Below are 26,211 nucleotides of genomic sequence, written 5' to 3'. Positions count from 1 at the left end.
AGTCCTGCATCAAGCTTCATGCTCAGCAGGGAGTCTCTCTCCCTCTCTCAAATAAAGAAACAAAAAATCTTAAAAAAAAAAAAAAAAAAAAGAAAGAAAGGTTTTAAACAAGACAATGACATGACCAGATTTAGGTTTTTTAAAACAATGCTTTGGTCCTGCATTGAATAAGGCCAAGAGGGCATCTGGGAAACAAATCATCTGAGGAGGCAGATGATGGTGGCATGAGAGAGGGAAAGTTTTAGATTTATTCAGAGGTGCATTGGTGGGGATTTGAAACCTAACTGGATCTGGAGACAGAGGATCTGAAGACAAACACTTAGCATGGCCATAGCTGGGGCCATCTTCCTCCAAATGACTCTGAACTTCCAACCCAGAACTTGTCAGCGTTGTGGAAGTGACCTGGTTGACCATACAGTAACTAGTACACATTCCCGTACACACGAAGAGTATTCTCTGAAAGTAGATAGACCTCAGCTTCAGGTGAACGGGGTGTCCACAAAGTTTTGAATTAATACAAGGACTGGACGGATGATCAGAATAGCACGTGGGTCACAGGACGGCTACGTGCACTGGCTCGTGGGGTATTTAGGCATGAATGGTAGGTGACACAGCTACAGTTTTGCTCAGGGAAAGACAATGCACGCACCCTCACAGAACTTAGTTGGGGTGACCAAAGTCAGCTGGAGAACAGCAAACCTGCAGTCCCAGGGCCCTTGTCTCTTCAATATCACTTACCATGATGAAAATGAACAAGACAAGAGCAACAGTGAAATGCTACTCTGTATCATTAAGAAGCAAAACCTTTACCACCTCCAAGATACAACTTGCCCAGAACCTGCTCAGCAGGTTCTAAAAGTTGCCATTTTATCGCCCTGTAACCATGGTTAGCAGAGTCGGGTAGAACAAGATAAATAGTAACAGTTTGATACAGCTTCTTATTCCAAACACTGCACTGATGCCTCGAATTATGTAGCACATTAATTATTACTTACATTATTATTACATTAACAATGAATTATTAATTACAGTAATTAATTATTAATTCAGTAGATGTTTATTGAACACATTGCATGTAATTGAAAGTTTACGAAATGATGCATGGCATGTATGAGTATGGCTTCTAAAAGGGAATAATCAATAAGAACTACACTGGAGGCATTCAGTTGGGGCTCCCCAGGATGAGGAGAAGGAAGGCAGGGATAGCTGTATCGTTTGGATCCTTTGGTAAACGGCGGCTACAGAGGAAACGTGCAGGAATCCTACACACTGAGATCTCAGGTTCTGCATCTGAAAACTGCTCACAGTCATTGCCAGAGAATCCATGTCTGGGATTCTGTAAATGTTGCTGTGAGTTTTGTCTCGTTGTCCTCTGACACACAGGGGCTTGCACCTTGCAGGGAATGCGCCTCATTGAAAGGCACAGTTGCTTTGGGGGCTGGCTTCCCTACCCCCCACCACCACCTCCACCTCCACGAAGTATCTGGCAAAGACTTTGCAACATAGGAAATCACACTGTTCAAAGGAAAGAGACAAGGAATTGCTTTTTCTATTTCAAACAAAGCACAACCTCATTGACTTAGATGCTTAGAAACAATGCTTAGAAACAATGTTTTAACTATAGGTCTTTCCAAGCAATCGATTGGCAAGAATGCATCTGACAAAAGGATAACTGGTGAAGGCGCGGAAAAAGTACTTCACTGGTTTTTTTAAGGACGTGGCTGACAGGACCTGAGTGAGCCTGGGGGCACATTATCCGCTCCCATCAACTGTGGACGATGAAACTCCTAGTGAGCAATGAAGAACATATAGTGCCAAGTGGCCCGGTGTGACCCTCGTTGCAACAGCCTGGCCGTGGCCTGGAAATCACTTCTGAGACACCAACATGTACAAGGAAATCCCTTGTGTGATGATCTCTTAAAGCCAGCGTCCGAAAACAAGTCAAAACAAAGCATTCTGATTTTCCATTGTGCAGTAGTGTTTTGGAGTGGACTTTTCCTCATTGGCTCCAGATGTCCAAACCCCAAGATGAGTTTTCGTGCCTCTCATTGGAGGCAGCCGCCTTCTGTGGTTCAAAGACGGGGGAAAAAATACAAAAACAAAAACAAATCAAAACAAAACAGAAACCTCATATTTTGGGGGCTCTGTGGAGGCCAGGACTTAGCTTCCACCAATAGGCCCATCTGCCTCCAGGACTGAATCTTATCTGATCATTTCCATGGCAACAGCTGTGGGATTAGAATAGGCTGAAGGTTTAGGAAGAGTTGCTGGAATTCAGTCCTAGACCAGTGAGGATTATTTAACTACATACTTGAGTTGCCATGGAAACGCAAATTTACAAACCAGGCAGGATTTTTGTAGCTCTGTAGCACGGTATTATATTCTCAGAGCTGCTTAAATCCCCCAATTCCATCTCCTCTCCCATCAGGGGGGAAATGTCCCACCAGACACATTTGATTATTCCCCAGATACTTTCTCTTTTGATTTGTAAAGCAGAAATATCGATAGACTACGATTAGCGCCAGAAGAATTGTTCTCAAAATGCCTTTCTGTTTTATTTTTTAAAGGGCAATTCAGCTTAGTCTAAAGAAAGGATCTCAAACAGATGATGGTGAACATACTCATACAAGAGTCAATTAAGTACCGTATAAATCTAAACCCAAATTATGCTGATTTAAAAAAAAATAGATATTTTTGGTAGGGCCCGTCACCCCTGGACTTCTAATTAATTTAACACCAAGTTAATTTCAGGAAATCAGTAATACTTCATCGTTGGCCACTGTGTTCGAATTTACAAACCGCTTTCACCACCGACAACAACTGGTTTGATTTTCACAACAAGCTTATGCAGACAGAGGGCCGGGAGTCAGGATCCAGATCCAGACATGGAAAACTGTGCTATGAAGGGCTCTCACTCATTTCCCAATGTTTTCCCCTCAGTCTCTTTGGTCTATTGACCAGAATACCTGTTAGGTCTCCAGGGAAGACTTCATTCAATTTCTTACAATATTTACTTAACAGAATCCCTCAGGAATGGACTCATGTAACCTTTTTTCACCTGCCTGTCCTTCCTCAAGTGGCTCCTCTTCTTGGAGGAGCATGTTCTTTGGGCAGGGAAGACCTGTGACCCTGCTAGCCTGTGATTTATGAAGTGGGGGAATGGGGGTGTGGAATCAGTATGACAGCATCTTAGAACTCTCTGGAATGGGGTGCAGCAGAACTAGGCAGAGGGAGACAGGCCAGCCTTAGAACTCCTGCGGTATAGCGGGGATGCGGGGGCAGACCTCCCCCCCCTTGCATGCATTAAGAGGAAGTCTAGCGCAGGAGCCAGGATGAGTAAGTAGCTGGCATGGGGTGACATCTGGGGGGTGTGGCACACAGGGGCAGGGTGGAGAGGCCCAGCTGTGGGACAAAGGCATCCACAGGGGCTGGGCTGAAGAATGGGCACATTGGGGCCCCTCATGTCCCCATGGTGTGGGGCCTGGAAGCCGGTCAGGCTCACCTGAGATTGGTGTCTAGTTCCACCACCTGCTAGAAATGTCATGTTAGGCCAGTTACTGTATTTCTCTGTCTCTGTTTTTCTCCTCTGTAAAACGGGGATGATCACTGTTTCTACATCATTGGTTTGCTTGGAGGATTGAAGAAGCTAATTCTTACTAATAAGCTAATTCTGAATCTTATCATTACTATTATTAAGTGTTGGCAGGGAGTGTAAGCCTACAAAAATACTTAATACAGGTGTAGGCTGTATGATTCTTACTTCATACTATTCAGAATAGTGCAGTGTCAGAGTCAGAACAAGGTGATAGAAAAAACACCCCCACAAGCTTGCGGACCTGTTGCTTTGTTTGGCCTAAGGGTGTTGTAGCCCTCAGTTGGGCAGAGCAGAGATCAGCTGTAACTGAGGAGTGGCCACCCCTCCCCTCCAGGTTAGGTTTGAGGTCCCTGAGAGCCCAGTCTCTCTGGCCTGCTGAACACACGCGGGTACCTGCCAGGCCCCTGGAGGCTCCTGAGATTGTGACCCTAAACCAACACCCTCATTTTATAGCTGAGGAAGAACATACCCAGATAAGTTAAGTGCTGCCCCTCTACCCAAGGATCTCCCCCACCCCATCCCACCTCTGCTTACCAATGTCAGAGCTGAGCCTCCAACTGCGTATTGACACAGATTCATTGGATCAAAAGCTTATGAACAGGGTCACCTGGGTGGCTCAGTCAGCTAAGCATCTGCCTTTGGCTCAGGTCATGATCCCAGGGTCCTGGGATGGAGCCCCACATCGGGGTCCTTGCTCAGCAGGAAGCCTGCTTCTCCCTCTCTCTCTCTGTTGCTCCCCCTGCTTGTGTGCATGATCTCTCTCTCTCTCTGTCAAATAAATTTTAAAAATCTTAAAAAAAAAAAAAGTTTATGAACAGAAAGTATTTTCTCTTCATCTGATGTCACTTCCAGGCCATTTATGTTAACAAGTATCAAAATCCTCTTCCAGCAGGGGCTGGAAATTTGACCCCAGAAGAAGGTAATGTGATGAAGGGGGTGGAATCAGGATCACTTCCAATAGCCTAAGAGTGTAACACAACTGGATCTGATTCTGGGATGTAAGTGAGGTTGGTCTTCGGCAGCTGGGTTGTTCAATTCCACAGTCGTCCTGAGTGACAAACCTCTATCAGCACTGAAACCACAACCCTTTTAGTTGTATCCGAGCATCTACAGGACAACCAAAAATGTTCACAGTAGTATTCTACCCTGATTTTTATTGCACACTCAAAGGTAGCCATTTAGTTTTATGCCCACCTCCATGGCCCTCCCCCGCCCCTCCACGGCCCTCCCACACCTCCACGTACACAGATACTCAGAGCCTCACACCTGGCTAACACCATGTTCTGCCGCTGTCGTCCCCACCAGCTGCATACGTCGATGCAGTGACAGAAGCTGTCGGAAGTTCAGTGACTTTCCTCAAGGTGAAGCAGGAATACAAGGGAGAACCAGGACCATTCGTCAGAGAAGTGCGAAGTCAGAACATGGCCCTTCCTCAGATGGGGCAGTAATAGGCCATCTGCATATTGACTGAGTCTCTGGTGCTAGTCATGGGCACTCTGCTGAGAACAGAGGAGGGTGAGCATTTTCCTGGGGAGACATGGAATGCTGAGAATAAACCCTGGCATTCCGGTGTTCAGGATTTCAGCCAGGACGGTGCTTGGCGCTGGTCAGCACTAGGGGCTGAGAGAGGGTGGGACTGTCCCAGGCCAAGAGAGCTTTCAGAGCACCTGCCGGCTCCCGCACCCCCTGAGGGTGTGGTTGTGCGGGGCGGCGGGGGGGGGGGCGGGGGGCGCACCACGTAGTCACGTTTATCCACATCCAAAGGCACATGGCTTTGACTCCATAAAAATTTCCTAGTAACTATCCTACACCAACATGCAAAGATGTTTATTGGAGTATCATTTATAATAGCCAAGCAGAAGAATCACCCGCATCTGGAGACAACCTAAGTGTCTTAATAGGGAACTGATTATATAGATATGCCATAAATATTCAATGAACCCCATGCTGCTGTTAAACAGATGTGATTGGTCTGTATGTGCAAACACGAAAAGATCTCTGAGATACAGCACAAAGTGAGACCAGCGAGATGCAGAATAGAGTGTGGGCCAATCTGTGTAAAAATATAGGCACCATATGGACATGGGCTACGAATGTGTAAACAATTGCCAAAGGGACTCATAAGAAACTGTTGATTGCAGTTACATCTGAGAATGTGATGGGAGTTCAGAGAAGAGTGGAAGCATTTACATCTCATTGTGCACTTTTCGTCCTCAGGGCCATTTTAACACTGTGCCCTTGTGTCCCTTATTAGGAAAATTTAGTTTATTAGAAAATACCGGAAGGGATTTGGACTGGGGGAGCAGACCAACAAAGAGTCAGGAAGGAAAAAGAGGTAAAAGAAGAAAGGGAAAGAAAAATAAGTAGTTTAATTGGCAGGAGTGAAATGATCTTTAGAGGATCTTTGTAAAAAAAGTATTTTAACAGCTTTGTTGATATATAATTTACATATCATAAAATTCCATACCATTTGAAGTGTAGAGTTCCATGGTTTTGAAACATATTAATAGAATTATGCAAGCATCACCATAATTTAATTTTAGAACATTTCGCCACCTCGAAAGGAAACTCTTAACCCATTAGCGGTCCCACCGCGCTCCTCACCTCCTTCACCCCTACCCCTGGGCAAACATTAATTGGCTTTCTGTAGAGACAGAAAGAGATGTGCCTGTTCTGGATATTTCATATAAATGCAATCATACAGGATGTGATCTTTGGTGACTGGCTTCTTTCACTTAGCATAATGTTTTTGAACATGAGATCGAATTTCTGATTATCCCAAAGTGTGGGACACCCCTCCACTGAAGAGGAGGACCATGATTCCATGGTCAAACAATCTTGGGAAATGCTGCATACCCCGTATGCATCACAGAGACTAAAGGCTCTGAGAAGTCCCACTGCAAAGAAACCGACTCAGCATTTTTGAATTCAGCATTTTCTACACATATTAAATCTGGGTCCAGGAAGAAGAGCCCCTTGTGTGTGCTGAGGGCAGAGACGTGATGGAGACAGCAGATTCACAGCAGACTGGAGAGATGGAAATGCGGAGAGGAGAAGAAGTAAGCCCCTTTGTCACACGAAAAGTTAATTTCATTTTAATAATTTTCCCATAGAAGTCAAGCCGCGAAGATCCTGTGGGTGGTCGGCTGCCTTCCAATAGTCCTAAAATAAACTTTCCTTCATTTAGTAAACAACCATCCCCTCCCTGCACAGAGCCTGTGGATCTTCCAATATTCGAACAGAGTTCTACCATCATCTTTGTAGAGTCAGTTCCTAGACAATCTGGAAAGGTGTAGGGCCCCAAGCCAAGCCTTTTGCATCCCTCGGTTGGTTGAAAAACTGTGGGTAGGTGCTCTTCAGCAATCCTGTAGCGGAGAAATCCTTTAAAATGTCGTCCGCTTGTCCCTTGGCAGAAGTGTTCCAACGTCGTGGGTCCGAGATCCAGAGGAGGAGTTCTTTAATCTAGATCTAAAATAATTAAAGCATTGAGTTTGAAGTGTTTCCCGAGGGGGGAGGGGAGGTGGGGGAGGGGAGGTGGGGGTGGGTTAAAGGAATTTCTTTCCTTATATGTGGTGTTGCACCACTACCTCCTAGAGATTTAGGCCAGGGAATAAACAGACTGCAGCCCACTGGGCCTTTCTTTTTGTCATTTTTCCTTTGGTGCAGAGTCATTCAAGGACTGTGTCTTATACCTCCCTTTCTCCCAATTACACTTAACACTGTTATAGTCATTGTGCATGCTCAAAAATTACAGAATCAGAGGCTGCAGAGATGATGTTCGAGAGCATCCGGTGGGGGATGTCTGGATGTCTAAAACTTTGATTATATTATTGATCAGTAGACTTCCTTAACTCCATGACTAGTCATGCTACATGGTACTTCATTTTAGCCCTCTGATTTCAGCTGAGTTCTTCAGCCTTCTGGTTCCAGAACATTCCTAGGCGTTGTTGACTGCACAGATGGGTGTCCCTCCCTCATGAGGCTTATAGCTTAATGAAGGAAAAATGACTATATGTTGTGTATTTAAAAAGTACATACAGGGCATCTGGGTGGCTCAGCACAGAAACAGACAACTGAGATTCAGAGGTTTCTTTTTTTTCTAAGGATTTTATTTTTATTTATTTGAGAGAGAATGAGACAGAGAGCATGAGAGGGAGGAGGGTCAGAGGGAGAAGCAGACTCCCTGCCGAGGAGGGAGCCCGATGCGGGACTCGATCCCGGGACCCCAGGATCATGACCTAAGCCGAAGGCAGTCGCTTAACCAACTGAGCCACCCAGGCACCCGGAGATTTAGAGGTTTCTTAGGGGAAGTTACACAAGACCCAGAAAGAGTCCTGAGGGACAGATAGGAGTTCCCAACGCCAACAGGAGGGGAAAGGCATTTCAGGAAGAGAGCTGTGTGAGTGAAGGCTTATCGACATGAAACAACGTGGGGCAGTGTTGGACCTCTGTGCCATCTGGTGCTGGTGAAGCATCAGTCATGAAGAAAGTGGTGGTGTGGGGGGCCGGTGGTGGCCATTCCTCATAGCAACTGGTTAGCCATGAGTTTGCCCCTTTATTTGCTCATATGGCTGTTGCAGATTTTAAGCCCAACCCATAATTAGCACTCTTTAAGTATTTGTCACTATTATTATTATTAATTTTAAGACTTGTGCTAGTGTCTAATAATATTAGACATTTCTCTAAGAAATAGGACTTCTGAAATTGTTTACCTTGATACTATTAAAAAAACAAACAAACTCTGGGGCTCCTGGGTGACTCAGTCGGTTAAGCATCTGCCTTTGGCTCGGGTTATGACCCCAGGGTCCTGGGATCGAGTCTCGCATAGGGCTCCCTGCTCAGCCGGGAGGTCTGCTTCTCCTTCTCCTTTTTTCTTTCTTTCTTTTTAAAAAAGATTTTATTTATTTATTTGACAGAGAAAGACAGTGAGAGAGGGAACACAAGCAGGGGGAGTGGGAGAGGGAAAGCAGGCTTCCTGCTGAGGGGGGAGCCCGATGTGGGGCTCGATCCCAGGACCCTGAGATCATGACCTGAACCAAAGGCAGATGCTTAATGACTGAGCCACCCACGCATGCCTCTCCCTCTCCTCTTGCCCCCCACCGCCACTTATGTTCCCTCTCTCTCTCAAATAAATAAATAAAATCTTAAAAAAAAAAAAAAAAAGACTTCGCCAAAACAAGTTCATGCTACATAAAATATTTTTATTTCCTTCTTTGGGAAGGTACATAAACACCTAAACAGTCAACCTTCAATCAGAACTTCCCTTCTGTCACTTTTTTTTTTTTTTTTTAAGATTCCATTTATTTTTTAACAGAGAGAGAGACAGCAAGAGAGGGAACACAAGCAGGGGGAGTGGGAGAGGGAGAAGCAGGCTTCCCGCGCAGCAGGGAGCCTGATGTGGGACTGGATCCCAGGACCCTGGGATCATGACCTGAGCTGAAGGCAGATGCCTAACGACTGAGCCACCCAGGCGCCCCCCTTCTGTCACTTCTGCCAAGTATTTTTATCTATGTATCTAGGCAGGAGGGAGGTCTGGAATAACGCATCTCTGAGCAATCACTTGATTCCGGGCTTGCATAAAAATACCTGTTTTTTCACAAGAGAGGAAGAGAAATCAGGGCAACAGATTTGTGAGCTAACACCATAGTTGTTCTCCAGGGAGGTGGTGGGTGAAGCCCAGGCTCTGGAGTCTGACAGCCCCACGTTCAAGTTCCAGCTCTGCCACTGATGAGCCCTGACAGCCTGAATGAGTCTGTTGAGATCTCTGACCCTCCTTGTTCTCATTGTTAAAATGGGACCAAAGCTGCTAGGGTTGTTCTGAGAATTAATACAGTGCATCTAAAGCACCTAGTGTGTCTGCCACATAGGGAGCCCTTCCACTAATAATAATTATTATTTAAGCAGTATTATCATTCAACCAGTTTCTGTTGATAAGGAATAAACCATAGTAGAATCTGGAGCCTAGTATCTCCTAAGGGTTATTCTTGAGAGCAACAGTGACCAAGGGCAGGCAAGGGTGTGCCACGTGCAGGACCAGTCAGCCAATCCGTTCAGAGGCATCTATTCTTTTTTTTTTTTTTAAAGATTTTATTTATTTATTTGAGAGAGAGAGAATGAGAGAGAGCGAGCACATGAGAGGGGGGAGGGTCAGAGGGAGAAGCAGACTCCCTGCCGAGCAGGGAGCCCGATGCGGGACTCGATCCCGGGACTCCAGGATCATGACCTGAGCCGAAGGCAGTCGCTTAACCAACTGAGCCACCCAGGCGCCCCTGGAGGCATCTATTCTTGAACATTTATTGAACACCTACAACATGGCAGGTACTTTCCTAAATATTGTGGATGGATGTAGCAATGAACAAACAAGCAAAAATTACTGCTCTCATAAACCCTACAATCCAGCGGAGGAGGAAAGACAATAAAAACTTGAGTAAGTAAAGCATATAGTATGCCAGATGGTGGTAAGTACTATATGCTAAAAAATAAAGCAAAAAATAAAGCACATGCATGCTCGTTTGGAGGAGGGTTTGTAGCTTTCAACAGGGCGGTCAGTGCCAAAAAGCTCCCTGTAGAGGTGATTCAGGATTTGTATCCACTCACAGAACATCCTGCCTGGGACCCAAAATGGCACCTACAACTCAAAGCAGAAGTTAGGAGCCGGAAGGTGGGGATGTGGGGGATGCCCCAGGGCAAACTCCTTGTCAGCCACTCAGCTGATGTTTCCCACTTGAGTTTTGTGTTGTGCACCATGGGTCAGTCCCTTTAGAGCAGGACTGTCACACACAAGTCACAACGGCCACCCCAGCGTGTTTGAGACTTGGAGAGGTCCCTGCTGCCATCTGGAGCGCTCTTGGAGAGGGGGCCTCTAAGTAATGGAGCTGGTACTGCCAGGCACCACCCACTGCAGTGTGGGACTTACTCCTGTGCCAGAAATCACCACTCTCGTTGCACCAAGTCCTGGGAAAGCATGAAACAGGATTCAGAGATGTATCCTGGCCGTAGGAATTAGAGACGAACAGACTTGTCTCTGGTGTGAATTTCTCAGTGGGGCTTTTATTCCCATTGGATTTCCCCTTCTGGTGGGAGGAAGGCAAATGGTTTTGCCAAGGAGATGGCACTGTGATTCCTTGCTTTCTGGGCTCACATACCAAAGGGACTTCATCCAGTCAAGAAATGCCTTGACAACATTCAAAACTGCCTTCTCTGCCCAAGGTATTAAGAAAGAGAATGTTACTCAAAGCTGTGATCTCTATGGGGAGAAAAACACTTAGCAGGTATCTCTCCCCCAGAAGTAGGTTAAATGAACAGGTTACAAACTTTTTGTTTTCTTTCTGACTTTATCAAGGGGAACTATCACTTATGATCTCCTACTGGGTGCCAGGTATAAATGTAACACAGATCTCAGCTAGGAATCCATTTAGCTACATGCAGCAGAATACCCAGTTACCAGTGAATTTCATGATAAATGCATTTAATTATGTAAAGGGAGACAGCATGGGGCTGGTGTGAAGCACAAGAATGTTATCCAGAATCTTGGCTCTTATGTATCTCTGCCTTGCTACCCTTAACCTGTTGAACTTCTCCGTCCTCAGAACTTTTGCCTCTGTCAATCAGCATTCATGGCAGGAAGAAAGAAAATGGGCAACCCAGTTTCATCTGTCCTTTTGTTTTTTTTTTTAATTTTATTTACTTATTTATTTGTTTACTTATTTATTTATTTTTAAAGATTTTATTTATTCATTTGAGAGAGAGAGAGAGAGACAGAGTGAGCACAGGCAGAGGAAGAGGGTGGGGCTCGATCCCAGGACCCTGAGATCACGACCTGAGCCGAAGGCAAATGCTTAACCACCTGAGCCACCCACGCACCCTCATCTGTCCTTTTTATTAGAACATATTCCCTCATGTTTCATTGGCCAGAACTAGCAGCACACAGTCATCCCGAGCTGTGAGAGAAGGCGAAAATTTGGTCTAAAGCGGTGATTTGCAAAATGGAAGCAGCATGGGAATCACCTGGAGAGTTTCTTAGCACAGATTGTTGGGCGTCACCCCTAGCCATTCTGATTCTGCAGGGCAGGGCTGAGAATCAGCTTTGCCAGCAAAAATCCCAGGTAAGTTCCTGCTGCCACTCCAGGGACCCACTTTTTTTTTTTTTTTAAGTCTTTTTTTTTTTTTAAAGATTTTATTTATTCACTCAAGACAGAGGGATACAGAGAGAGAGAGAGAGCATGAGCAGGGGGAGAGGCAGAGAAAGAAGCAGGCTCCCCGCTGAGCCAGGAGCCGGACATGGGGCTCAATCCCAGGACCCTGGGATCATGACCCGAGCCGAAGGCAGATGCTTAACCATCTGAGCCACCCAGGCGCCCCGTCCAGGGACCCACTTTGAGAACCACTGGTGTAGAGGAAGACTTTTGACAGTTTGGCGCTCTCCTGAGCAGATCCTTATGTGCTTTCACTGAACTTCTGCCATAACCTCTTCCCTATTCTTCCTTCCTTTCATGGCATATTTATTTATTTATATTATCATATTAGCCATATTTACTTTTCAAATTCCACCTCTGATCACGTTATATCACTACTCAAAAACTGCTTAGTATTCTCTGGAATCCAAAGCGCTCCATGATTGAAAACCAATGGGGTGTATGTTTCCAGCCATTCATTGTTCATAATCTATGCTTCATTCATACATGGCCCTTAAAAAAGGACTTTGTAAGACTCAATTGTACCAGGACGACATCTTGCTGAGAACCATTACAAAATCTGGTTAAAAATGAAATAAAGCTATGTGAAAATATCACAAAGTAGCCAAGACAGCTGGACTTTAGAGGTCAAAATCTAAGAAAAAAGAGAAATGCATAGATCAATTCTTCCAAACATTTAAGGAATAGAGAACCCCAATGTTACCCAAAACCTTCCAGAGAATAGAAAAAGAGGGAGGGCATCACAACATATTTTCTTTTCTTTTTTTTTTTTTAAGATTTTATTTATTTATTTGACAGAGAGAGACACAGCAAGAGAGGGAACACAAGCAGGGGGAGTGGGAGAGGGAGAAGCAGGCTTCCCGTGGAACAGGGAGTCCGATGCGGGGCTTGATCCCAGGACCCTGGGATCATGACCTGAGCCGAAGGCAGACGCTTAACGACTGAGCCACCCAGGCTCCCGCACAACATATTTTCTGAAACCAGCATAACTTTGATACCAAACCTGATGGGGACATTATAAGAGAGGAAAATTATTTGCCAATATCTCTCACAAACATAGATGCAAAAATCCCACCCAGAATAATAACAAGTTGAATCCAGTGACATATAAAAACGATCACAACCACAACCAAGTTGAAATCCAGGAATGCAAGGTTAATTTTAACACTAACAGAAAAAAAGGTGAAAAATCACATGATCATTTTAATAAATGCATAAAAGGTAACGTTGACAAGGATGAGAGGTCACTGGAACTCTCACAAATCTCTGCTAGGAGTATTAACTGGTACACCTATGTTGGATAACCGAGTACAGTCGTATTCTCTGATCCAGTAATTCCACACTCAGATATACCCAATAAGAAATGTACTTCGGGTATGCTTACCAAAAATCACGTACAACAAATTCATGACATGACTGCAACAGGCAGAACCTGTAAACAATCTAAACGTCCATCAGTACTAAAATAGATACATGAATGTGAACTAATCTTATGACAGAATACTACACAGCAATGAAAGTGAATGACCCTGGGTCAATCCTGCACCCAGGTGGAACAAAAGAAACCAGACACAAAAGAAGACACAATATGGTTTTATCTATAGAAAGTGTACCAACGAGCAAAACTAATCTTGGGTGACCCATGTCCGGACAGAGGGTACTTGTAGTGGTAACAAGTGGAGAACACACAGAGGGGCTCTGGGGCCTTGAAACATGCTCTTTTTTGGCTTGGACTGTGGCGAACAGGATACGTTTACTTCCAAGACCACTGAGATCTGTGCACTGTTCTGTTTGTATCTAACACTTCAATGAAACATTTACATGAAACATTTAAACAAGACCAAAAATAACAAAAGAAGGGAACAAACAAAACTCTGGCTTAGGCTTGTAACATCTCCTTTGCCAAGTATGCTCTTCTCCCTCCTCTGTCTCTCTCTCTCTCTCCCTCTGCCTTTTTATATCCACCTAACGCTAGAAACCCCACTCGCAAGCCCACTTCCAATCTCCAAGCTAGAATTGGCTTGGATCGCCATAATCTCTGCGATCCCATAAATCTTTGGGATCTTTACTGCGGCACTTCTGCCAGCTCTGTGCTCTAGCCTTCCCTGGAACACTGCAAACTTGTGAAGACAAGGATGGTAACGGGCATCTGCTGTGGTTCTGGAAATGTGAGGAAAACAAAAGTTCCTGATGGGGCTTATGGTCTCGAGAAGAGAAAATATTTATACATATGAAAAAAAAAAAGAAAAAGAAAAAGAAAAGAAAGCCAAACAACAAAACAGGAAAGACTCAGTTGAGGTTAATGAAGTGTCAAAATATATAATACAGAAAATAGTGCAATGGGTTGTCAGGGACAGACTGTCTTTAATCAAAGGCTGTTAGTGTTTTTTTTCTTCTTCCAAGTTTTTATTTAAATTCTAGTTAGTTAACATATAGTGTAGTATTAAGTTTCAGGAGTAGAATTTAGTGATTCATCACTTACAGGCAACACCCAGTGCTCATCACAAGGTTCCTCCTTAAGCCCATCAGCCATTTAGCCCATCCCCCACCCACCTCCCCTCCAGCCACCCTCAGTTTGTTTCCTATAGTTAAGAGTTTTTTATGGTTGTCTCCCTCTCTGTTTTTATCTTATTTTATTTTTCCTTCCCTTCCCGTATCTTCATCTGTATTGTTTCTTAAATTCCACCGATGAGCGAACACATATTAACCAAAGGCTCTCCTGAGTCCTCTTTCTGATTAGGCTTCGCCCTTGGGGTGTGTCCTTGGGCTGGTTAGTCCTACTAGGTCAGTTTAGAGAAACCTCCCACCCTTCATAGCTGATCAAATTCCTCATTCTTCCCTCTTGGTATTGGACCACTCAAGATATCTGATCAAATTCCTTACACACATCCCCACCTCCCCTCCGGATATCTTACCGCCCGGGCCTGCCTTGGCAAGAAGCTGACCAAGTCAGATTAGCCAGCGCTTCCCCCCTCATCCCTGAGGTTTCTTCCTTGTCTTTTTCCTTCCGGTACCCGCCTCTCTCTGCTTCTTGGCTATAATCCCCACTTGTCTCTGTTGTATTAGAAATGGGATCCAGTTCTCTTCTGAGGTCTTTCTCCCACTACTGCAGTAGTTTCTAAATAAAATGCCTTTGTCTGGCTCTGGGTTTTTTTTTGTTTTTTTTTTGTTTGTTTTGTTTTGTTTTTGACATCAGAAATAACAATGAGAGAAAGGACTGTAGGGAACACAAAGTACAAAGGCCCTGTGTCTGGGAAATGGCTTATCTTGTTCTAGAAACTATTGCAAGGCCAGTGTGACTGGGGCAGGCAGAAAGGAGCCAGATCACCTGGGCCTTCTGGGCCCTGATAAGGAGTTTAGTTCTATTCCAATTCAGAGGGAATCCTTAGAACAGTTGAAGGTAGAGAGGCAAGGCAGGATTTCTTGCATCTTGGCCTGGGGCCCTGAGCCACCAGCCCTCTCCCAAGCTCTCAGACCTATGCTGATTAACATAGTGTTCTTCCAAAGAGGTTGGCAGAGCACCCTATTCTCCAGTGAATGATTTGGGTAAAAGCTGAGTGAGTACTGGAATAGAAATGCAAATTTCTGATTAACATGATCAATGGATATGGATATGCTGATTGCTGCTTTATTATTATACAAATGTATTGCCTGTTACTCAGTCAATCTGCAAGCATTAATCTACTGCAGAAACACCATGATTTAGTCCTTGAGAGCACAGATTCTCATTCTAGACCCTCCTCTCAGGCAAAGTGAGGTCCCCAGGGACCAGCCACAGAGTCAGCATCCCTTGATCATTTTAGGCATGTAGAATCTCAGGCCCCCTGCAGACCAGCTGAATCAGGAACCTGGCATCGAGGCCCAGCCCTCTGAGCTTTATCACCAAGCCCTCCAGGCAACCATCATGCATTCTAATGTTGATCTAGACTGCCTGGGTTTCAACTCTGACCCATCGCTTAGCACCTACACGATCCACAGGAAGTTGCTCAGACTCTCTGTGCCTCAGTTTCCTCATTTGAAAATTCAAGATAATAATTGTTCATTGGATTGTTGTGCAATACCTGGCATTCAGTAAATGTTATTACTGAGCAGTGCTTGCAGTAAGCTCAACACCTCGAAGCTAAAAAAGTGGCAGCCATGGTCTCTGCCCTTCTTTCTTTTTTTTTTTTAAAGATTTTATTTATTTATTTAACAGAGAGACACAGCAAGAGAAGGAACACAAGTGGGGGGGGGGGGGTGGGAGAGGGAGAAGAAGTCTCCTCACCAAGCAGGGAGCCGGATGTGGGGCTCAATCCCAGGACCCTGAGATCATGACCCGAGCCGAAGGCAGACGCTCAACGACTGAGCCACCCAGGTGCCCCATCTTTTTTTTTTTTTTTTAAGATTTTATTTATTTAAGAGAGAGAGTGGGAGTGGGAGGAGGGGCAGAGGGAGAGAGAGCATCTCAAACAGACTCTCCACTGAGCACAGAGCCCAATGTGGGGCTTGATCTCACAACCTTGAGACTGTGACCTGAGCCAAAATCAAGAGTCAGATGCTCAAACAACTGAGCCACTGGGTACCTTGGTCTCTGCCTTCCTGAGCCTGCCTTCTGGTCAGGGAGATGACACACAACCCACACCTGAATTTGTATGAATTCTACTCCCAGGCTCTATAACTGGGAGTGTGCATGGGCTCTAGGCCTCAGTTTCTCATCTGTACTATGGAGATAAAAATACTATTTTCTGTACAAGTTTATTGTGTGAATGACTGAGATTATATATATTAAGCTCTTAGTGGAGTGCCTGGTATATTTCAAGTGCTCAATAACATTAGCCATGAGTATTACTGTGGACATAGATAACTGGAATAGGAACATGGATTTTAAGGTTAGATGGATTGCTCATAAGGGAGTTTTAAAAAGAACACATATTCTTGAAAAGCCTGTCTAAGCTATTGCTGGGCTTTATTGCACAACATTGTTCTTGCCAAAAGCCCTGAGTATGGATGGCAACCACCAGTTAAAAATTAAGCATTAGGTTAAAAATAGCTTTCTTCATACACTTGTTGCTACCTGTAAGACTATTATTTATGTACTGCTTCATGATCTTTTCCTCTCCCATTCAATGAGAAAGCCCATGGTAGCAGAGATGGGACTCACTTTTGTCCATCACGATAGCCCCAGTGCCTGTCCAAAATAGGTACTCACCATTTGCTGAAAAAGACAAGAATGAAAGACACAAATCCAATCCACAGATTTTCTATGCAGCTGTAATATAGTAAACCTGCACTTGAGATCAGGAGAGTGGGATAGGGAGGAAAGTATTTCATATATTGATTTGTCCACAGAACAAGTATTGCAGGGAATTCTGAAGTTACCAACATGAACCCGACACCTACCCAGAGCTCCCCGAGAACACTGGAGGTGTGTGGGCAGCATCGTGTCAATGAGCAGAGGATGGGTGGGTCAAAGAGGGAGAGCCAGGGGCCATCTGAGCAATGGGGGTAGATCCAGTGAGTGATCCAGAAGGCCAAACTGATGATAGGGGTCAAGTTCAACTCTAAAGGTCAGGCAAAAAAATAAAAATAAAAATACAGGAAGTCTAAAGCCAGGGCAAAGAGTAAATAATCAGGGGATGGAGAGTACCTGTGGGTCCTAGGACGTAAGGAGATGTTGTCAGTCCTTGGGCTCTTTTCAATGGGCATTTGCTCCAACTGGAGTAAGATTGGATTCTATACAAACTGAGCTATTTACCAGCTTTTAAACCTCGGGAAAATGATTTAACTTTCTTAAGCCCCAGTTTCTTCATCTGATAATGGTTTTATCTATTTCATAAGTAGTATTTTTTTTTAAAGATTTAAATGAGATAATACATGGAAAGAGCCTAGGATATCACTGGACACAAAGTAAGTGTTCAATAAGGTTGCTGGCACTGTTGTTATTACTAGGTTTCCATAACTGAGGTTATAGCATATAATAATGTGTAGCAAGGTGACATAGTCTGACACTCAAGGCCAGTCACACTATCATCCTGACCATCCTTTTCAACATCTTCAACTGTTCTCCATCTATTCTACACTCATTGTCATGTTTATTAAATACCCACTGCGTACATGACCCTTTACTGGACTTTGTGGGAAGGTATGAATCAAAAGAAGGGATGGTTTCTGAGCTGGAGGAGTTATTTTACAATAAAAGAGACAGAAGAGGTCCAAATGAACAAGAAGAAGATGCAGTATTTACCTTGTCAAGGGTACGGGGGTGAGAATCAGGAAAACTGGATTTATCTCAGTTTCTATTGCCTTTATAAAATCACTGAGTTTCTGGCTCTTGGTTTCTTCATGTATAAACTATGTACTGTTTTCCTCTCTCACAATCCCACCCTCAGCAACCTGGGCATCAGGACCTTGAAACACCCCCCATCCCCAACCATCAGGTGATTCAAGTTTGCATCCAAGGCTGAGAACCACTGGGCTGGGCCAAAGAGGGAAGAGACAGGGGTGAATGACAGGTAGCGAGCAAGGGCCCCCGCACGTGGGTCTAAGCAAATAGTGAAAAATTTAACCAACTTCAACATTTCCTTAGGATTAGTGAGGCAAGAATCAGGAATTTCCCTGGGATTGAGGGGACTTTAGTGGGGACAGTGGCTGGTCAGGTAAGGCCGAGGCTCTGTATCAGTTAGGGTCCCCCCAGGAAAGAAGTTCACATTCAAATGATGTAAGCTTATAAGAGTTTAAAGGTGTGGGTCAGGGATAGGGAGACTTTAAGAGACGGTATCTGGGGATCATGATGGTTGGGTTTTCTTATCATATCTTGACATGAAGGGGCAAGAAGAGAGCAGGTATGAGAGAAGATTTTGTGATGAGGGCCATCTGACAGGAGCTGTTGCCTTCAGCTGAGGAAGCCACCAGCCAATGGCAACCCTAGGGAGGGAGCTGGGGAAATAAACACCTGGCCTTGCTTTCTCCCTCCTGTCAGCACTCCAAACCTACTCAGAAGCCAGAGGGGAAGGGAGCTCATGCATGCAGGCCATGTAGGGCAGCCTCCTGGGATTCACAACTATGTGGAGAGGAGACCTGAGGAACAAATGGAAAATTTCCAGATGGGTCCTTTCCAAGAGCCAGAACTGAGAGTCCACCCAATCAGGGACAATGGTAACTCTCTCACCTCCAGGAATGGTCTAGGGTACTAGATACTCAATGGAGAGAAAGTTGAGTACACATCATTAGTCTCCAAACATTGCATGGTAGATTTAATCAGAAAGTAGCCTATGGTGTGTTCATCCTCAGATGTTCCCGTAGCCCCCCGTAGATCTAGTATTTTGTTACTGCTCTTATGAAACCATGATATTCCAGTGCTGGTCTGAACTAGGGCAGCAGAGATCCCAAGTAAGAACTTAGGATAGTTACAGGAACTGGGTAAGAGTTGCTTTACTAGAGTGTTCCTCAAACTTGACTGCATATTGGAATCACCTGGAGGAAGTTTAAAAAAATCCTGACACCTGGGTCTCACCCCAACAACTCTGATTCAATTGATCCAGAGCGTGAGCTGGGCATCAGGAATTTTAAAAATCCGCAGGTGATTCTCATGTGCAGCTAAGTTTGAGAAGCAGTAGGCTAAAAATTTATCATCCAGGCTGTGAGATTTAAGTATCTCGAAAGTGATAAGGGATGCGATTTGCTCTAGGTGAGTTTTCCAGGCAGAGCAAATAACAGGTGGGAGTTAGAACTGGTATGCGGTTTGCTTTGGTAAAGCAGAGCAGTCAAATCTGCTTGCAGTAGGTGAGGTTCAGTTCAGTTCGACAAACATTAATGGAGCTTCCTGTGCCAGGCTCTCTGCTAGGTGCTAGGGATATAGAGCCAAACGAAAGGACTTGTATTCGGCTCTCTCTTTAGGGCAGGAATCGGGTATACATGTGCTCTGGGGTTTTGTGTTGTTTACACATCAATGACTCTCAATTTTGGTGTTCCAGTGCATTAGTAAGACCCACCAGTTGTTGATGTGCTGTAAGTTGTGTGTTACAGACTGTAGCTCGGGTCCCCAGATTTCCAGAGAATTTACTCTGGATAAATAAATTATGGTACATGTATAGCTATCCCCCAAAATAATGTCACTCGTCCACTTAAATTCCAGCATTTAATGAGAATTAGAGACAGTCACGGCTGGGAATTGTTCATGACTCACACAAAATAACCTACACAACCTTGAGTTATCTATGAACCATCCAGTTACACCTGTTGTTGACCAATTTTATCAGTCAATTCAGCTTCTTCAGTCAAAATGGTGAATCGATTTGTCTCAGGCACAACTGTAATATATGTGGGGGACATCTGCATGGTAAGATGGAATTGGGAAGCATATGCATGGACAGAATCGAAAAAGCAGTGATTCCACGTAGTAAATGGCACCAAAAAGCTCCATTTAAGCAGAATCCTCGTCTCTGTGTTCCTGGCAGATCCCAGCATAGAAAACCCTGCTTGGCACATAGTGAGTGGTCCACAAATGTGTATTTCATTTTACTTTATTTTTCGGCCCACAAATGTTTATTCATGTTAAATTAAATGGCAGCATTTCTGGGTCATCCAATATCACAGGATTGCCATGATTGTAGTGTATTGGTCAAGGCACTGGTGGCTGAAGATGACAGAAACCTTCTCAGACTGAGGCAAGCACAGCTCTGATGTGCCCTTAGGCTATTACATCTGTCTCTATACTCTGCAGTCTGCTGTGTTGGCCCCAAATTCTCTCATAGTGGAGGTCACTTGGCCACCAGCTGCTCTGGGTTTATGTGCTTACTAGCTTATCAGCCCGAGTGGGAAAATAATTCTGGTTGGTTGCAGCAATATCCTAGGGGGTGGGGGAGGCTAGATACAGATTGGCCTGGCTTGGGCCCCAGACCCCATGGGATGTGGTCGTTTCATGGACCTAGTCATAGAACCAACCCATGAACTGTGAGGTGGTCTCTGACTCATTGGCTGAGAATAAGGGAGGGGTATTGCCAAAAGGAAAACTGAGTTGCTATTTCCTACTCTACAAGGAGGTATTATTTGAAGTAAGCATCATTTGAAGAAACTGATGTTCAGGAAAATAATTTGCCTAAAATCATATAGGTAGTAAGTGACAGAGACAGACTTTCCCTCAGTCTGCTTACCTCAACAACCTGGCCTCCAGAATGGAGTATTCATGAGACTAAAGCAAGTTTAAGCTTCAGGCCTTCCTTGTGTACATGGAAGGGCCCTATCATTCAAAACAAAAAAAACAAAAAAACCTTGATATCCCTTTTCTCAAATAGTGTTGTGATACCTGGATAAGCTTCCAGTCTCTCCAGAATGTGAATTTGATTCCTGCTTATCTTCCTTGTCATACCTGAATGCCTCTTCTGTTTGCCATACCACCCTGTTTTGGGAAACAATTTCCCCACGTTAGATACTTAACACCACTTCTGGATTGAAACTATCTCTTGCCTCAGTAGAACATGATTACTCCCTACCCACAGACACCTTCTTTGAAGATCTTCTAGGACATTTGTTATAGACTCCCTTGTGTTGTTTTTATTGTTTGTGTGCATATTTTATCTTTCCTACTTAAAATGTAAGCCACTTTGAGGATGATATGTGCTGTCCTGGTCTCCACAGTGGTAGGTATATTGCTTACTCAAGGGTGTGCACATGCTACATGTATGCTGTATGGATGGAGGAAGGATGAATGCATGCCAAGAGCTTCTTTGTGGGGTCTTCCTACAACTCCTGACTTTTTTTGTATTTGGGGGCAACTCTTTATCTTAGTTTTCTAAAAATAGGAAATCAGTTGCTCTATGTCAATGAGTGTCAAGGATTTTCTGAGTAGAAGCTTTGAAAGACAAAACGTGAAATATATTACAGACCAGATATCCTTTTAGTTTTCCAGGGGTCATAAAGGATGCATTAAGGGAATTGCTGGAAATGCTATCTCTTATAATTTTCCTGTGTTTCTCCCCTGTGGGACACTTTTGCCATTCATTTGAATGCTTAAAAGGTGGTTGGGTTGTTATCAAATCTTTACTGGTAAATATTTAATCAGTACAAGCCTTCTTTAAATCTCTCTAATGGTGTATGTCCCAAATAATACAAGAAATAATAGACTTCTCTCATATGTATCCTGGACTACCTATAGAAATGCACAATTCTCCAGATTCAAGAGTGTAATTTTCTACCCATGATAACCTAACTATTTTCTTTTGTGTTAGATAAATCCTTAAGCATTGTATTTTTTCCTAATTAATGTAAATGCAATTAATTTTTACCTATTGAAAACGTAATGCACGCTTATTGTAGAAAACACATAAGAAATATACACCAGGGGGAAAGGCCCATATGAATACTCTCTTTTGTAGATTTTTGAAACATTTTAACCAAGATTATTAGTACATTGGTAGAATATCAATAATTTCCTTTTACACTCTATCTCTGAGTGTGCCCCCCACCCCCGGGGACCTTAAGATGCTATTTTAGAACAATCCGAGAGGAAACATCACTTCACCAACCAGTAGAAACAGCCTTACCAATCTGTTAATAAATATGATTAAAATGAAGCTAGGAGGCCAGAGAAACAGGTGTATGCATGTCAAGGAAGGTGAATCAGAGCCTCAGTGGGCCGTGCCTGCAGACTGATATTATTTGCATTCAGGCTCTACTTAAACTTCAATTTCAATGAGCAGATTATAGTCCGGAAACATCTATTGTTAGACTTTTAGAATTTTCATCATTAGTAGTTTTCTCCAGTAAAAGATGCTTTTAGAAAACACCTGAATTCTTTCGGGTGAAAAAGAAGGAAGACAGTTTTTACACTGGGTCTTGGTGCAAGGAGAAATCCAGGAGCCTTTAGAAGCCAGGTGTGGTGTTGATGGAGCCTGGACCTGCTCTTGAGAGGCTGGGCGCAGAATGTGGGGCTGCAAGAGGGATCATGTGCCACTGAGTATTTCCTTACCTGCTCTGCCCCAGCCATCAGAGGTCTCTGCCACCTCATGGACCACTCACCAGCTACGCGTGGATGCTACCCACATCTCCAGCCTCAGCCCCAACAAGTACCATGCCCATACTGCGAAAAACCACTTCCTTCAAACTCAGTATGACTGATCTCCTGCGAACATTCTTATTTCTACTGAATGCACCGCCCCCCTACTCTCCTCATACCCTCAGGCCGTAACTAGTCACTTTGGGATCCTCTCTGTCATTTGCCTTCTCGCACAATCTCTCCTCCATCTCTCACCAAAATAAGTAACAGGTCCTTATTAGTTAGTCCTTACAATTACTTTTTTTTAAAATTTTATTTATTTATTTGAGAGAGAGAGAATGAGAGAGAGAGCACATGAGAGGGGGGAGGGTCAGAGGGAGAAGCAGACTCCCTGCCGAGCTGGGAGCCCGATGCGGGACTCGATCCAGGGACTCCAGGATCATGACCTGAGCCGAAGGCAGTCGCTCAACCAACTGAGCCACCCAGGCGCCCCCTTACAATTACTTTTAAGTCTTTTATTCTCTTGCTACATGTATTATCATGTCTTCCCCCTTGGGTGGCCATCTTTAGTTATCCCCTCACTGGTCCCACCACCAACATAACAAATCACCATATTCACCATGTTCTGTAACTGTTATCTTGCTATATCCTTAACGTCTGTTTGTAAAAACATCTGGACCCTGCCCGAGCAGGACTCGGTTTCACTGACTCACCTTCATCCCTATCCTGTTGAATCCTGACTACTGCTCCGTTATCAACAATCTCATCTATACTTTCAGGTTCACCAGATAGTCCCTTCAAGTTCTGACTTAACTGAGGACTGGCTCATCTGGAAGACATCACTTCCCTCTGCTCCATTCTTCTCAATGGTGGCTCTTTATTCTCTCACATTCCATGCAGCTCACAGGAATAAAGTGGGTTTTGTGTCCCCTGATTTCTGCTTCCACACCCTTACCTTACCTGCTTTAAAAAGCTTTGCTTCTCTTAGCCTCATTCTATATGACCAAAGCACCTCTCCCCCTCATTCTTCTATCAACTAAACAGTCTATTATTCCCCCTTGTTGAAAACATTGGCTCCTGGCTCAACATCTTCCTCTCCACACCAAGCCTCATCAACATCCTAAAAAAAAAATTGAAGCTACAAATGGAAGATCCATCTAAAGCCCTGGCATCTCAGTTTCTTGACCTCCAATGGCTTTCTTTGCCTCCCAACCTTGTCTGTAACTCCTATGGCCACTTAAAAGTGCTACACCTTCAATATCATTAATTGAAGCATTCTCATTCCTATGCTCATTTCAGCTTGCTTATCAGGTACCTATAAAAACCTAATGAAGCTTTCCAGGCAGTGCAGTACTCTACTGTCTCCAAATTCATCAGCCCTCTCTTTAATTTTATCCTTATCCAGCCCATCTTTACAATAAAGTTCTTATAAATACTCTAAACATCTTTCCCTTTATCTTTTTCCATATGGTAAAAACTCAAACTTTGATAAATCCCTCTATCTGTTTCCCTCTGTCCTTTTCTTCATATCTGTGGGTCTAGGGAAAGACTATTCTATCATAAACTCATGATTGCAATTTCAGATGGGCACTGATCAGAGTCCTCTAGTAACTCTTTCATCTACTTTACACAGCTATTTCCAGCCATCTTCACTCTTCTCAAAATTGCGACCCACCTATATCCTATCCACCAGCACACACCAAATCTTTCTTCTTAGCATATGGTTTTGTCTGTCCCCTACCTTCTAGAGAAAATTGGTGCCATTAGATAGGAATGCCCTAAATCTCCTACTATATGCCTGCAATCCTCACTCTAGCTTTACCTAGCTATTTTCCTTCCCATCACCTACAACAAAGGTGCTGTATGGCTTCTTCTCTATGCTCCACCTGTGCTTGGGTTACACTTATCCTCCCCATCTCCCATATTCTTAAGTTCTTGGAGACCACTCATTACTGGGATCTCTAACTTTCAGGGCAGGTGTATTTCCACATCTCCGGGTTGTTTCCTCTTTCTTCAACACCCAGACATCTGATGGTATTTTTTATTTTATTTTATTTTATTTTATTTTATTTTATTTTATTTTATTTTATTTTATTTTATTTTATTTTATTATTTGAGAGAGACACAAGAGAGAGCACGAGAAGGGGGTTGAGGGGCAGAGGGAGAGAGAGAAGCAGACTTCCTGCTGAGCATGGAGCCTGACCCGGGGCTTGATTCCAGGACCCTGAGATCATGACCTGAGCTGACGGCAGACGCCCAACTGACTGAGCCACCCAGGCACCCCTCTGATGGCATTTTCAACATCTTTCTACTAAGGTCTATTCACATGTGCAAAGAGTCCTCACAGACAGCCCTAAGATGACTTTACTACTGCTCTCCCTTGTAGGTAATCCACCTCTAACCTCTGGGTAACATTGACTCTCTTTTTGCCCTGAGAAATGCTAAAAGTGCGGGTTGATCCCAATATAGCCCCTTCCCTTAGCTTTCATGTAACTCTCACAGACACCTTCCACCAGTCTCTCATTCTTTAGATTCATAAGACATGAGTCAAATCTAAGGCAACTGTTTAACTCCCTACCCAAATTAAGGGGACATATATTAAACTCTCTCTCTTATGGTGAAGAAGAGGCATCACTCCACCCATCTTTTTTGGAAGAGTTGGGATTCCCAGCATTCCCAAGCTATCTTTAAATATCTTTATGAATCTTCTATTTGGGTTCCTTATCACCAAGTTTGAGTCTAAAAGATAATACCCTCATGCCTAAAACTCTTATGCTTTTGAAGGTGGGGGGTTCAGTTGTATACTAGTTTTTGATGACCTCCTTCACACATTCTGTATATGGTCTAAAAACCTCTTTAGAATATATACTATTTATTGCTTCATGGTGTATCACCTGAAACTTCCATTTAATAAAAGAATAGTTCTGTAAAGAAAAATTGGAGTGGGGGTGCCTGGGTGGCTCAGTCAGTAAAGTGTCTGCCTTCAGCTCAGGTTATGATCTCAGAGTCCTGGGATCAAGCCCCACATTGGGCTCTCTGCTTGCTGGGGAGTCTGCTTCTCCCTCTCCCTCTGTACTCTCTTTCCCTCTCTTGCTCTCTCCCAAATAAATAAATTAAAAGAAAGGAAGGAAGGAAGGAAGAAAGAAAGAAAGAAAGAAAGAAAGAAAGAAAGAAAGAAAGAAAGAAAGAAAGAAAGAAAGAAGAAGAAAGAAAGAAAGAAAGAAAGAAAGAAAGAAAGAAAGAAAGAAAGAAAGAAAGAAAGAAAGAAAGAAAGAAAAATTGGAGTGAATAATATGGAGGAAGGAATGTTGGCCAGGCAAAAACATTTACCCAATCTATAGTACTATACCCATATGACACACACATTTATATCTCTGGCCCATAACTCTGGGCAACTCCATTTAGATGACTCAAAGTATCTCCAATTCTACAAGGCCAAAACCACTCAT

Source organism: Mirounga angustirostris, unplaced genomic scaffold (assembly GCF_029215605.1).
Source record: "Mirounga angustirostris isolate CCGP_5_RB_7025 unplaced genomic scaffold, mMirAng1.0.hap1 SCAF_9, whole genome shotgun sequence".
NCBI lineage: Eukaryota > Metazoa > Chordata > Mammalia > Carnivora > Phocidae > Mirounga > Mirounga angustirostris.
This window is presented reverse-complemented; position numbering follows the sequence as displayed.